Below are 14,028 nucleotides of genomic sequence, written 5' to 3'. Positions count from 1 at the left end.
CCCTACATATACTCCCACATGATTATGGACACCTGTGAGGCTGTTTGAGATGGACATTTTGCAGAGTGGACTGGAGGTGCTAGTGTGTTAGCTGGGGCGTTTGGAGGAGCTACGCAGGAGGGATGCTGCTGCCCACCAGATCCAGGTACCCCGACCACTCCGTGCTTCTCGTCGGTACCGTGCTAGGGTGTACCTGGACTCCCTCTCTGATCAACAGGTGGTGGACATGTTTAGGTTGAAACGACAGAACCTGTTGAACTTATATGGTGAGAGATGATTTGGACCCTTGTGGGGGGGCCAACTATGCAGTGTCTGGGCTGCAGAAATTAATGTGCGCCCTCCACTTGTTTGCCACAGGCTCCACTCAGACTGTGAGCTCATGGGCCTTGGGGGTGTCACAAGCCACTTTCTCTAAACATTTTTCTCAAGTGTTAAATGCATTAAAGAAGATGTGGAGCACATATATCACATTCCCACGTTGTGAGTCCGAGTGGCAGGACCTGAAGGTGGCATTCTATCGGCTCTCAGCATTTCCAAATGTGCTGGGAGCCATAGACTGCACCCACATTGGGATTCGGGCCCTGCACGTGAGGGAGCATGTCTATGTTAATCGCAGGGGCAGACATTCCCTCAATGTGCAGGTGGTCTGCGATGCCAACCTCAGAATTCTCAGTGTGGTTGCAGGCTACCCCAGGAACTGCCATGATGCCTATATCCTGCGGCACTCAGCTCTATGGGACCATTTCCACAACAACACCATGCCAGAGGGCTGGCTACTTGGTAAGTCACTTACCACTGTTTACATGCTGTTTGCTTACCTATGTCTTTACCTTTAACATCCATGTGTGTAACCTTCTAATCAAGAGTCATTTCTGTTGTAATTCTTTATACCAGCCCAAACAATATAGTATAGGCTGCTACTATTATGTACCAATTACCCACATGATATGTGACCACACAAATCCCTTTACATGTTAGGTGACTCAGGATATGGGTGTCATTCGTGGCTCATGACACCTCTGCGGAACCCACAAAGCCTTGCACAGCACCGCTACAATGCTGCACATATTGCTACCCGCAATGTAGTGGAACGCACCTTTGGGGTGCTGAAAAGCCGATTTCGGTGTTTGGACAGGTCAGCAGGTACACTGCTATACCACCCTGCCAAAGTGGTTTTGGTTGTCCAGGCTTGCTGCATGCTGCATAACATAGCTTTGGGCCAACCAAATTATGTAGATGTGGCCCCTGCAGCAGTCGTGCAGGAAGCTCAAACTACTGATGTTGTAGTGCGAAGTACACGGATGGGGGATGTGGTTCGTAGACGGATGATCCTGCAGCATTCACAGGCAATTTGTGTGTGTACAATGAATAGTAATGGGGAACCTGTAAAACACATACATTGGTAACATTACATTTTTCCCTGTCCATGTTAATTGCCCAGAAGCAGACCAACAATAATGGGCAACACCTGAAAGCTACCCAACCACAGCATACTTTTGTCTGCTAAAATGTGACTAGTTGACAATACATAATAGAACAGTGTGGGTAATCATTTGTAAAGAATGACAACAAGTTTGCTGGATGCAAATAATTTTTACTTGCAGAAAAATTTAGCCATAGGCCATAGCATATAACAAATATAAAAAATTTGCAGGAACAATCACTGCATGAGTGAAGGAAAAAAAGAAAGAACTGTTGCACGCCATCCGGGTATCCCTGCACCCGGACGGCGAGTACAGCGTCATCTGACGCGGCGGGGGACGTTGCCGGGCAGCGTCCCAAGCCTCACTCTGAGGCTAAGCGTTGGGGCGTTGCTAGGCAACGTCCCCGAGCTTCCGCCCGGCGGCCAGCAACGCGCGCGCCTGACGTCAGTCAGGTGCCGCGAAATTTGAATAAATAGCCGGCGTCTGCTGGGCACAGACGCCGGTTATAGCTTTTTGCTTTCTAAAGCATTGTGCTCTGCTCCCCGGTCCCCTGGGTCCTTGGTCCCAGTATCCTTTGCTGTTTATTCCTTGCTGCAGTCCTCCTGGTCTCCCAGCCTGTCAGCTGGTGTCTGCCCTTGGATTCCTGTGTTCCTGCATTTCCCTGGACTCCTCTGCTGTATTCCATCCTCAGCCTGTGAGCCTGCAATGGACCCACAGCCTCCATCTTCCGTGGGTCACGTAAGTACTCCAGTGGAGCCCGTGGCCTAGCCCCTCCGTGGGATTATCCTTTGTTATCCTCTTTTGTCTCTTTGTCCCTGTCTTTTGGTAGTTGTTCCCTTGCCCCCGGCTGTCATTAGTGTTCTGGTTAGGCAGGAGTGTCACCGTTCATCCTCATCCCTGCTTTGGGAGTCACGGTCCCTTTGGAGTGTTTTTGGGGACTCCCTTCTATCCACTGGTGTCTGCGACTTGGTCGCACTCCCCGTCTTGGCCAGGTGCCGGCAGTTAGGGGTCTGTTTCCAGTTAAGTCCATTAGTCAGCTTATCCTCTTGAGTATTCCCCGTGGCGATCGCTTACCACTTGTCACCACATAAGACCTGGCTGCATCGGGGTCGGAGCGGGCCTAACTCGCTCCTTCGAACGCGGCGGCCACAGGTGAAGCCTAGCTCCGCAGGGGTTTGCCATCTGCCTCGGGGACTCAACAGAGAGAGTGTAGGATCCGCTGTGGCCGTCCTAACCGGCGGTCCCGGCTGTGGGCTCACGCCTTGTTATCTCTCCGTCTGGAACCCGTATTGTCTCTGGTGCTCAGGCCAAGGCATCGTAACAAGAACATGATACACATGTAAATGCAAAGAACATTATTCATGTTTGAATACAGCCCGGGTATTAGCACCCTTACCACTAGTGGCACCACAACCCCTAGTATGGACACTACGCCGTGGGGGAGTAGTGGGGGACCTACTCATGGGTGTGGAGGACACACTACTGCTTTGGGTAGATGTGGTTTGGTGCTGACCTAACAAAGTAGTTGCACTGAGGCTGATTTGCGTTTTGTAGGGACGTCAACGCAGTTGTTTGGCCATTAACCCCTTCCTGACGCAGTCAGTTTTTGCCTTCCTGACAGAGCCCTTTTTTTCAAATCTGACATGTATCACTTAAGTGGGGATAACTTTTTTTTGCTTTTACTTATCCCAGTGATTTTGAGATTGTTTTCTCGTGACACATTGTACTTCAAGTTAGTGGTAAATTTGGGTCGATACAGTCTGTGTTTTTTTTGTGAAAAATACCAAAATGTCGTAAAAATTTTTTTTCAAAATGTTAAATTTTATGCTTGTGAGACAAATAATCATACCACTCAAAATAGTTAATAACTAACATAGACCATATGTCTACTTTATGTTTCCATCATTATTTCAACTTCCTTTTAAATTTTTTGGACACTAGGAGGCTTAAAATATGAATAGCAAATTCTCAAATTTTCAAGAAAATTTCAAACACTGATTTTTTTAGGGACCAGTTCAGTTCTGATGTGACTTTGAGGGACTTGTATGTGAGACACCCCCATAAATGATGCCATTTCAAAAACTGCACCCCTCACAGTATTCAAAACAGCATTTTGGAAGTTTGTTAACCCTTTAGGTGTTTCACAGGAATTAAAACAAAGTGTAGGTGAAATTTCAAAATTTCATTTTTTTTGCAGATTTGCAATTTTAATACATTTTTCTAAGGAACACAGTAGATTTTACTAGAGAAATGTGACTAAAAATTGATTCCCCCAATTCTTTTGTTTTCATAAATATCCTATATGTGGCCCTAGTGTGCACGTTGACCAAACCACAGGCTTCATAATAGAAGGAGCACCTACTTGATTTTGGAGCCTCCTTTTTATGAGATTATTTTTTAGGCACCATGTAGGTTTCTAGGCACCATAAGATGCTAAAAGTTAGGAACCCCCCACAAGTGACCCCATTTTGCAAACTACACCCCTCAGGGAATTCATCTAGGGGTATAGTGTACATTTCAAACCCCCAGGGGTTTCACCAATTGTGGTACAACTGGGCAGTGAAAATGAAAAATTAAATTTTTTACACAAAAATGCAGTTCTGGCTCAAAATTTTTCATTTTCACAAGGAATGAAGGAGACAAAGCACCCACTACCACCGATTTAAGGATATCGAGGATACCCAGGGAACAGGAAAGCGGGACGCCGCTACCTATCCCACCATCAGGTGACACAAAACAACGGTCACCACTGCCACTCTCGCATCAATAACGCATCATTGTATTTTATAAAAAAAAAAAAAAAAACCCTTTTTTATTATATAATTACAACTGCACGTTATGTAACAGGGCTACCGATACTTTGTACTCACATTGTATGCACCTTGTATAAACCTGCACCTTGTTCAAATAAAACGCATTTGCATAAACCACTCAGCAATCATCCATTCATTTCCACCCACACAAACCACAAGGAGCAAAGCGCAGCACTACCAGAAAGAAAACCATTTGCCAAACTATCCGGATCGGTCACCGGACAAGTGCAGCAGCTAGCACCGCGCCACCCCAGTGCGCAGGACCCACCCCCAAAAAAACCAGTGTACATTTCAAACCCCCAGGGGTTTCACCAATTTTGATACAACTGGGCTGTGCAAATGAAAAATTACATTTTTTACACAAAAATGCAGTTCTGGCTCAAAATTTTTCATTTTCACAAGGAATGAAGGAGACAAAGCACCCCAAAATCTGTGCCCCAATTTCTCCCGAGTACGGCAATGCCTCACATGTGACCAAAAAATACCAATTGGGAGCATGGCAGGACTCAGAAGGGAAGGAGTGATTTTTGGATTTTGCAGCTCAGATTCTGGTGGAATGTTGGTGGGTGCTATGTCGCATTAGCAAGACCCCCGAAGCACCAATACAGTGGAACCCCCCCACAAGTGACCCCATTTTGCAAACTACACCCCTCAGGGAATTCATCTAGGGGTATAGTGTACATTTCAAACCCCCAGGGGTTTCACCAATTGTGGTACAACTGGGCAGTGAAAATGAAAAATTAAATTTTTTACACAAAAATGCAGTTCTGGCTCAAAATTTTTCATTTTCACAAGGAATGAAGGAGACAAAGCACCCCAAAATCTGTGCCCCAATTTCTCCCGAGTACGGCAATGCCTCATGTGTGATCAAAAAATGGCAGGACTCAGAAGGGAAGGAGTGATATTTGGATTTTGCAGCACAGATTCTGGTGGAATGTTGGTGGGTGCTATGTCGCATTAGCAAGACCCCCAAAGCACCAATACAGTGGAACCCCCCCCACAAGTGACCCCATTTTGCAAACTACACCCCTCAGGGAATTCATCTAGGGGTGTAGTGTACATTTCAAACCCCCAGGGGTTTCACCAATTTTGATACAACTGGGCAGTGAAAATGAAAAATTACATTTTTTTACACAAAAATGCAGTTCTGGCTCAAAATTTTTCATTTTCATAAGGTATGAAGGAGAAAAAGCACCCCAAAATCTGTGCCCCAATTTCTCCCGAGTATGGCAATGCCTCATATGTGACCAAAAAATACCAGTTGGGTGCATGGCAGGACTCAGAAGGGAAGGAGTGATTTTTGGATTTTGCAGCTCAGATTCTGGTGGAATGAATGGTGGGTGCTATGTGGCATTAGCAAGACCCCCGAAGCACGGTGAAATGATGAACCTAATAATCCATAGATGTGTGGTATATTTTAAAACACTCCTTTATACATAGGCCGGGTTTGTCGGGGCAAGTTTCACAGTGGAAAATAGTATCCTTTCTTATTCCCTTTTTATAGCAAACTTTGCACCTTTTTTGTGTCCTGCCCTTTCTTGCAGTGGAGGGGATTTAGTTAGGAAAATGCTGCCCTGGTACAATACGGGGGCCAGTACTAGAAGTACTGGGGCCCTCTGCCTGCTGGTTCCCAAATATTAGGCCCTTTATGACTTCCTCTTGAAAGTGCATAAATGTCCCCCTCTGGCCGGTAGAACGGAATAGCACGTAAGCGTTATACAGTGCCATCTGGATGATATACACGGCCAGCTTCTTGTACCAGATTTTTGTTTTCCGCAGGGGACTGTACGGCTTCAGTACCTGATCTGAAAGATCCACTCCGCCCATGTACCTATTGTAATCTAGGATACAATTAGGTTTTGAGGTGTGGGTACTGGTACCTCGTACAGGGACGGAGGTGGTACTGTCTCCATGAATTGTTGTCAGTATAAGGACATCCCTCTTGTCCTTATATTTGACCAACAACATATTTTCGGTGCATATTCCCCTGCTTTCACCCCTTCTCAGTACTTCGGCAATGTGCGTTTTTGGGAGGCCTCTTTGGTTCTTGCGCACAGTACCGCAAGCTGCTGTACCTCTTGAACCAAGGGCCTTAAACAGGGGGATGCTAGTGTAAAAGTTATCCACATAGAGGTGATAACATTTATCCAGGAAGGGGTGCACTAAATCCCAGACAATTTTTCCACTAACACCTACGAGGGAGGGGGGGCATTCTGCCGGTTCAATTGTTGAATCCTTCCCTTCATATACCCTAAACCTGTGGGTGTACCCTGAGGTGCTTTCACACAGCTTATACATTTTTATGCCATACCTTGCCCTCTTATTGGGAAGGTACTGGCGGAATTTAACCCTTCCTTTAAAATGTATAAGGGACTCGTCGATACAAATAAATTTTTCAGGGATGTACATCTCTGCAAATTTGGCACTGAAATGATCAATGACCGGCCTGACTTTGAATAGCCGGTCAAAGGTGGGATCATCTCTGGGTGGGCACTGTGCATTATCGGTGTAATGTAAAAATTTAAGGATTGTCTCAAAACGAGTCCGAGTCATGGCCATACGGTAAAATGGGGTGCTGTACAGAACATCTGTACTCCAATATTGCCTAATTTCTGGCTTTTTTACTATGCCCATATGTAACACCAGACCCCAAAACGTCATCATCTCTACTGCATCTACAGGGGTCCACCTAGCAAATGATGACGTGGGGTTTTGAGCAATAAACTGCTGGGCATATAAATTACTTTGGTCCACCATTAAATTTATAAAATCATCAGAGAAAAATAATTTGAAAAAGTCAATTTCTCTGAGACCTGTTGAATCAAATTGGATTCCTGGGATGGCCAAAAACTCAGGAACCTGGGGCTCAAAATTGTCTGGTGGTGGGGTCCATACGGGATCAATCATTTGGGGGGGGGGTCTCAGCTGCTCTACGGGGGCGTCTTTGAGGGGGTCCCTCATCACCAGAGGAGGAAGAGGAGCTTAAGACGAATCCTTCAAATTCCCCGCTTGCATCACTGGCTGTGTCAGAGTCAGAGGCAAGCATGGCATATGCCTCCTCTGCTGAATACATTCTTCTGGATGACTGGGATGACATTTGGGATGACATTTGGGATGCCATTTTTATTTTTGTGTTTCTGTAAGTGTAATGTTTCAACACGTGTATAGTGTAGGGGGGGTACAAACTTTATTTCAACACGGGGGTATGTAGTGTGTAGTGTGTATGTAGTGCAGAAAAAAAAAATACTTTATACAGGAATTTGATCCCAATAAAAAAAAAAAAAAGGTCCTGCGCCAAAAATTAAGCACAGATGTTGGTCAGTAACGTCCGTCACTGAACAGCGCTCAAAGGCAACAGGACACCCACAAAAGCAACGTGGGTGTAAAAACAAAAAATTTTTTTTTTTTTAAAACTGCAGAAAAAAAATTATATCAACCCTGTGCCAAAAATGCTATTCAGTGATGTACGTCACTGATCAGCGGCCACAGGACACCCACAAAAGCAACGTGGGTGTAAAAACAATTTAAAAAAATATACCACAGCACTCTCCAAAAAAAAAAACAATTTAAAAAAACTGCAGAAAAAAAATTATATCAACCCTGTGCCAAAAATGCTGTTCAGTGATTGTACGTCACTGATCAGCGCTCAGCGGCCACAGGACACCCACAAAAGCAACGTGGGTGTAAAAACAAAACCCCACTGCACTCTCCCAAAAAAAAAAAAAACTGCAGATCAGTGATGCAGTGATGCAACACTGATTAGCAGTGAGGGGCAGCAGGCACACAACTGTGGGTGCAACCTGACAGGGTATATATAAAAAAAAAAACCTGGACCCCCAAAAAGTTGCTGATTAATGAATTTAAACTGATCAGCACAAAAGGGGGGGCAGCAGGGGGGGGGGGGCAGCAGTCAGTTGCACACGCAGCACAACCTTTGGTGCAACTGACAGGTATATATATATATATAAAAAAAAAAACCTGGACCCCCAAAAAAGTTGCTGATCTTAATTAATTTAAACTGATCAGCACAAAAGGGGGGACAGCAGGGGGGGCAGCAGTCAGTTGCACAGGCAGCACAACCTTTGGTGCAACTGACAGGTATATATATAAAAAAAAAACCACTGCACCCCCAAAAAGTTGCTGATCAGCTCAGATATAGTGATCAGCACAAAAGGGGGTGCAGCAGACACAAAATATAGCACTCTCTATCACTCTCTGTCACTATCTCTGACTATCTATCACTATCTGTGACTCTATGACACTGCAGCAGCAGCACACAGGAAGTCACAAGATCCAGGAAGCATCCAGCTGCTGGCAGCACGCTACCAGTGGTGATCAGGTAAGTATCAGGCAAGGTTCAGGTATGTATATCACGACAGATTGGCCGGTGACCGCTCTGCACGCAATTCCAGACCGGAATGGCGTCTGCAGCGCAGTCACTGTTAGTTTAAATGGCGCGCCATGGCTGTGATTGGTCCGTCGGTCCGACGGACCAATCACAGCCTTGGGGGCAGGTGGGGTGAGGTGTCGTCGTCACCGATGACCCCCTCATGCCCCCTCACACCCGGCGGTGATTGACACCTGTGTTACCGAGCGTCTGATTCGCCGGTAACACAGGAAAACGCTGCGAATGGCTGTTCACATTGAACAGCTAATCACAGCGATCGCCGACGGGGGGGCGGCATCGCATGCAGGGACATGTCTGCTGTCAGGGACAGCAGACATCGTCCCTCTGTCCCCGCATCTATAGTGTTACCGAGCGTCTGATTCGCCGGTAACACAGGAAAACGCTGCGAATGGCTGTTCACATTGAACAGCCAATCACAGCGATCGCCGACGGGGGGGCGTGTCAGGGACAGCAGACATCGTCCCTCAGTTTAAAGTCATGACGTATATATACGTCATGTGTCGGGAAGTACATCCCGGCCATGACGTATATATACGTCAAATGTCGGGAAGGGGTTAATAGCTTGGGTCTGTTCAACCATATTGGCATTTAGTGCTCTAAAATTAGTAGTTTGACCCTGAATGGCTTGGCCAATTTCTGCTAAGCGTGTGTCTAATGTGGAGACAAGACGAATTTGTGTCCCTACATTAGCCCGTACACTTTGAGAAATTCGTCTCATTTGCAGAGCTATGTTACGCACATACCCCTTCAGGTTTCTAATTGGGTGGTCTGCACCTCCATAAAAGCTAGTTGTTTCCCCTTAAACAGATGGATGGATTGCGCCAACTCCTCCGCACTAGTGGGGGTGTTGGTGGCTGCAATGATTGGGGGCTGCTGCCTATGTGACTGCGTATAGGGGGCCTCATTGACTGGGTGTGCTTGGTTTTGTGCAGGTTCCAACGATGGCACCGTCTCCAGGATGATTTCACTCATGTCGTCCATATTTTGCATGGGATCCGTAGGTTCAGGCATCGGTTGTGAAGGACCTACACATGAGAAAAGAGTGGTAAGTATGCTATGCAGATTGGTGTATGGCGGGTCATGTTACCTTAGTTGGAATGGTTCGGTGTTGCTCATGCATTATGCATTGGCACAGGCTACTGTGGTGGGGACAGCAATGTGTGAAATGTGCAATGTGTTTGTGTAACAGTATGATATCTCACCTGCAGACTGGATAGTGTGAACAATCGGATGTGGCTGATGTTGGTCAACAGCAGGCTGGGACTCCAGAGCTGGAGCTGTTTGAAAGAAGAAGACATTTTCCATTATGATCATTTGCACCTAACTGTCACTTTTTCAAATACATGTATGCTGATAAAAACTTTACCTAAATCAAACTTTTTTACTCTGATATGATTACATAAGGAATGTGAAGACTTTTAACTGAAGTGGTTATTTCAGTATTATGACTGTGAACGAGATTTTGAATCCACTTGCAAATAACAGGAAAGACCAGCAGATTACACATGTAAAAGTGACTGTAAAGTGCTTTTCCAACTACCCAGAGGAATGATATGGATTAACAATCAAGTACACTGCAGGCCTACAGTGATTAGGACAGCACACATTAATTGGATCTGTGGAACTACATAACCCAGCAAAATGCACACTCCATTATTTAGCAATGCAAGGTAGCAAAATGTGATTTTGCTGGGATATGTAGTTCCACACACAGCAATCTTTTGGACACATAAAGCATAGCAACATAATAGCATGCGCACATGACATAGCAAAATGTGTAGTTGACATGTGTGGACACTTACCAGTTGGCGGTGGAGTGGGGGGCCTGTCTGTGTCGGCAATGGGGATGCCGGGAAGCACCTCCGGTGGGATGATTCGGCGTAGCAGCCTCTCATAGGCCTTAAAGCGGACCTCCTGCCTAGGGCCACCTCCTGTGCGACAGGCCTCTTTCTTCTCCAGGGCAAGCTTGGGTTTGAGTAGGCGCTTGATGTCATTGTATCGCTTTTTGACGTCGCGCACACTCCTCTTGTGTGTGCTAACTGCATTTACCGCGGAGGTGATACTGTCCCACATCCCCTTCTTCCTTGCCACACTTGTGCGGTGATGGTGAGGACCAAGTAGGCGGTCATACAGGGGCAAGAGTGCACGCACCAGGGCCATATTCTCCTCATAAGAGAACCTGACTTTTCTCCCACTAGCTGTACGAGCTGCATCATCCTCCTCCACATTTTCAGCCTCACCCTCTTCCTCCTCCTCCTCCTGTCCTGGTTCTTCCCCCAGCACCTCCAAGTCAGCTTCATCTGCCTCCTGCACAGGCCAGTCCACCTCAGAGAAATCCCCCTCTTGTAGCTCCTCCTCTGTGTGCCTGGCACTCTGTTCCCCCTGTGAGGACACCTGGCTTGTGCCTGCTTCCTCCTCATCCTCCATAGCCACCTGCTCAGCTTCCACCATGTGGCCTCTCCCTGGCGCAGCTCTTGCTGGGAGCATGCTGGCTCTCCCTGTCCGGCCTCTGGCAGTGCTGCCTCTCACTCCCCTACCTCTCCCAGTGGTTGGGGTATTTGGGCCCAAGATGGCTGTCCCTCTGCCTCCTCTGCACCTAACCAATCCTCCTCTTCTCTCCATCTCAAACGCCTTACTCCCTTTCAAAGGGTAAAATGGCGTCTGCACCCCTTTATATAGGGGGTGTGATGCGTATTGCAAGGGACTAAGGTGGGCCAATAGGTTATCATGTTGTATGGGCTGTTCAGGTGTATTGGTGTAAATCGCATTCCGGTTGGCCGCTAATACGCACATGACCTAACCCGGAAATCGCACTTTTATGGCGTATTTCATCGACTCAATTCGCACCTTATCGCCGTCTATCGCCATCTATCGCACTTTTCAGGCGGCTTTGCGCCAGCCATTCAATACGCGATTTCTGGGAAAAAATGCGATTTAAAAAAATTGCCATATATGGCGATTTGAGTTTAAATCGCATTTTCGGAAAAACGGTCAACACAATAAATCTCGCCCTCAGTATTCCCCCAAGGATTCCGAATGAACCATAATAAAATATTTACAGTTTTGCTGCACAGAAGGCTTACTACCAATTATATAAGAGCTAAACACTAAAGTTTTATGTAACAACTGTGCCAGCCATGGTCCACCCCCTAATGACTTATGCCCCCCCCCCTCGGCGATGGAAGACCTACCCCTTTTTATTTTCTCGCTGAAATTATTTTTCAAAAGTAGGCAACCCTGATTTAAAGGCAGGTCATGCTCATGGGCCAGTCCCCTAGGCAAATATGCCGGGGAACTATGCAGAGGCGTAGCGAGGGTGGAGCCGGTGGAGCACACGCTCCAGGCGCCGGAGCTGTGCCGGTACCGCCAGCTCGTTCGCCCGCTCCCCCGCACGCTGTGTCCAGGAGAGACTAGAGACGTGCTGCTATGTAAAATTCATGTCTCACGCTGGACCGCTAGCCAATGGGCGCTTGCAGTCCAGCAGCCAATCAACTGGTGGCTGCTGGACCGCGAGCGCCTATTGGCTAGCGGACCAGTGGGAGATATGAATTTTACATAGCAGCACGGCTCTCTTCCGGACACAGCGGGGAGCAGGGGGGGGGGGGAGGACGACACAGCACAGGACACGACGGATGGCCTTGTGGGCCGATTTTGTGCACCTGACCCCGCTGCCTCCCAGTCAATCACTGTGCGCCTCCCTGCGACGTCATTTTCATATTGCATGTCATGACGTCATCACGCCGCAGCAGCGCCCGCTCCTGACCCCACAGCCTCCAGCCCTGGCTGCCCAACCGTCACTGTGCGTTTCCCCACCCGGTATTAGCTAAAACTTTATATGGAGTCCGCATTCATAAATGAAAATAGGCGGCTATGGTTATAAACAGACTGCTGCAGAGTGTGAGCAGCCGTTATCGCTGACAGCGGATCCTGTGGCAGTCTGTTTATAACCATAGCCGCCTATTTCCCATTATGAATGCGGACTCCATATAAAGTTATAGCCTTCAATATAGGCACATTTGAATGAAACATCGGCAGGATGAGAGCAACTTTTTCCAATGACAGCAAATCCAATGGCAGCCTTACACACATGCTGAGTAATTTCATGATCAGGGAAGAGGTATTGATTCATCTTCTCTTTATTTTATACTATGCTGTTTTTCACAGGCATTACCTCTGCAGCATTGCATATAGGTAAACAGTTAAATGCTTCTTACTATTTATACTTGACAGTTTTACTACTGACTGCATGCCGCTCACCCCCCACCTATGAAAATACTTTGTATGTGGAGGGCAGCAACGCATCCATGTGGGATTAGTGACTGTATGAAGCCCCTTGGCATTGAACATGAAGCCCCTTGGCATTGAGCATGTAGGTAAGTGGCACTTTTGTGTCAAATGTGTAATGGGCATTATGGTGTTATATAGTATGTAATGGGCATTACGGTGTGTTGAGCGTGTGTCGACAAGCGTAAGGGTAAGCGTACGTCTGAGCAGGCAGTCTCTGCTGCTGTTTACACGGCACAGCACTTATTCACTCTGAAGTAACATCTGAAGATGTATTTTGCCTCATAAGCAATGGCATTAATAATAGCTATAAATGCTATACAGACTGTTATACACAGATGGAAACTCTCTTTGTTGGGGCACTTCTTATTTTTAATGTATCTTAAGCGTATTAAAATATTTAATTCAAAATTGGTTAAAAAGACATGAACAACATATAACATAAACAGTGTATACCAATTGTGCTAGACTTCCACTGCATGTGTTTAGTATACTATGGATTATACAACCTAAATAGGATACATAAGTTAACGACCGTGTAGTCAATTGCAAAAAATATGTTTCATTAAAACTATCAGATTGAGTAGTAATCTACAGAATTTCTGGTATGAGCAGTGAGGTCCCCATTATGAGCTCTCTAGAACAGGCATTCCCAACCACGGTCCTCGAGGCACACCAACAGTGCAGGTTTTAGTGATGTCCAGGCTTGAGCACAGGTGAATTAATTAGTACCTGAGTGATTCTGATTAAACCATCTGTGCTGAAGCCTGGATATCACTAAAGCCCCGTACACACGGGGGGAGATATATTGCTCAGCAATATATTGCGGTAAAACGCCAACCGAACGGACCGCAAGTGGATGTTTCATGTGAACACCTCCTCCATTTGTGAACCTCCCCCAACCTCCGATGGTCGCCGACCATCGAATGATGGACCGAGTGGTCAGACAGCACCAAGTGCTCCAGACCACTCGGACATTTTTCCGTATAAAAGCAGGAATATGGGCGGGCAGCTGACATCCCCCCACACGTGCGCCACGGCCGCATTACCATACGTATGCCCAGCATTTTTATGGGATCTCCCATGAAACGCGGGGCAT

Source organism: Crinia signifera, chromosome 2, assembly GCF_055691185.1.
Source record: "Crinia signifera chromosome 2, ASM5569118v1, whole genome shotgun sequence".
NCBI classification, from domain to species: Eukaryota; Metazoa; Chordata; class Amphibia; order Anura; family Myobatrachidae; genus Crinia; species Crinia signifera.
This window is presented reverse-complemented; position numbering follows the sequence as displayed.